Genomic DNA, 2,280 nt, shown 5'->3' with positions numbered 1-2,280 from the left:
AAAAACAAGACTAGGCAGCGTGCAGTTCAACAGGCTTTTATTGCTTCTCAAAGAAAGGGTGGTAACAGTAATGCAGCCACTTCTTATGGTTCTGCTGCGAGTGGCAAAAATTCTGTTCCTAATGCTTCTGCTGGCAGCACTTCGTCTAGCAATTCTGGTGATAAGGGCAAAAAGAAGATGCGTTGTCATTATTTTAAATCCAATGATCACTTGATCAAGTCGTGTCCTAAGTTGAAGGCCAAAGAGGCTAAGAAGAAAGAGGGTGGTTCCACTGCAAATGCTGGTTCCACTACAAATGCAGCCATTGTTGAGTCTTCTGTGCAAGGAGACTGTAATGTTGATGTTGATGCAGAATGGGCTTTTAGTGCAGAGTGCACTTACAATCCTGTTGTCCATGATGCATGCTTGTCAATTGCTGCAGATTCACATGTGTGGTATTTCGACAGTGGTGCTACAAAGCACATTACCTCACCTCGTGAATTGTTAACCTCTCTCGAGTCTGTCCCTCATGGGAATTCAGTCACTTGTGCCAACAATGCCTCTTATCCAGTTCAAGGAGTTGGAAAGATTGTGCTCACTGCTGCTAATGGCAGTTCCTTCACACTTGTTGATGCACTTTATGTACCTGGGATCAAGAAGAATCTCTTGTCTGTCTCCGCACTTGCTAGACTTGGACTTGTAGTCAAATTTATGGATGACAGATGTACAGTTCATGATCTCAGTTTTGGTGATGAAATTGTTGCATCTGGGCTTTTGTGCCGTGGGATGTATAAGCTCACTTTGTATGCCAAGTGTGGACAAAATTTTGCAAATGTTGTTGCAGATTCAAGGGCTATTTTAGATGCAAAACTTTGGCATGCACGTTTTGGTCATTTGAATTTTGCCAGTTTGCTGCGTTTGCAAAAATCTGATATGGTTGCTTCTTTGCCGACTCTTGCAGCACCTATCAAACATGTTTGTGAAGGCTGTATTCTGGGTAAAATGCAGCGTTCTAATTTTCCAAAGGATGGTTCAGGTAGGGCCACATGCAGGTTGTAGCTTGTGCATAGTGATGTTTGTGGGCCCATGCAAACTCCGTCCTTGGGCAATTACCTATACTTCGTGACTTTCATTGATGATTACTCCAAGCATGCATGGGTATTTCCGCTTAAAGCGAAGTCTGAAGTTTTTATGTGCTTCAAACAATTTTTGGCTATGGCTAAAAATGTCTCGAAATGTACTATGGGCACCTCCGTTCCGATCGAGGGGGGGAGTATATGTCTCATGAATTTAATGCATTTCTGGCTAGTCGTGGGATACAACACCAATGTACAGTGCCTTATACACCTCAGCAAAATGGTGTTGCTGAGAGGAAAAACAGGTCACTGACGAAAATGGCACGATGTATGGTCAAAAGTCAAGCTTTCCCGCATTCTTTTTGGCTTGAGGCCATCATGTGTGCCACTTATGTACTTAATAGGTGTCCTACGAAAGCTTTGCAGTCTATTACTCCATATGAAGCATGGCATGATAGAAAGCCTTCTATTGAGCACATGCGTGTTTTTGGCTGTTTGGCATATGCTTTGGTGCCACAAGTGCAGCGCAGAAAATTGGATGATAAGGATGTCCAATGTATTTTTGTTGGTTATAGTGTTGAAAGCAAAGGTTACAGGCCTAGGTTGTATCATCCACAAACAAAACGTATCCTGGTTTCTCGGGATGTAGTGTTTGTGCAAGATTCTGTTCAGCCCTTGCTGTCATGTACTAGAGATAGTAATGTAAGCTCACGAGATATTTACGACACTTTGTTGCCTCTTTTCAGTGGTGGAAATACGAATGTAAGTTCCAATGAGGCAAATGTACAGCCTATGGGGATTTCTGAAAATGTTTTAGATCAGCCTATTACTGATGCAGATGTACATGATGTACTTGATGAGGAAAGGGCTGAAAATGAGCAGGCTAGAGGTATGCCAAAATGGCTGGTGCACACTTTGCGTGACAGTAAAGTGGATGCACCTTTGTCTAGTCGTACTCATTCAGGCTCTCGCCATGCATCTTATGCATCAGATTGTTATGCTTTGGCTGTGTCTAGCTTACATGATGTTGATGAGCCTTTGTCTTTTGATGAAGCACAGAATTCAGAAAATTGGATGGCTGCCATGCAATCAGAATATGATGCACTTATAGAAAATGACACATGGACTTTATGTGATTTTCCTCCTGGCAAAAAGGCCATTTGTACAAAAGTTGAAACGCAAGCCGGATGGTGAGATCGATCGCCATAAGGCTCGACTTGTTGCA

This window comes from Adiantum capillus-veneris, chromosome 18 (assembly GCF_014529385.1).
Source record: "Adiantum capillus-veneris isolate H3 chromosome 18, ASM1452938v2, whole genome shotgun sequence".
In the NCBI taxonomy this organism is placed as follows: domain Eukaryota; kingdom Viridiplantae; phylum Streptophyta; class Polypodiopsida; order Polypodiales; family Pteridaceae; genus Adiantum; species Adiantum capillus-veneris.
The sequence above is the reverse complement of the archived record's forward strand: the minus strand, read 5'-3'. Positions refer to the sequence as shown.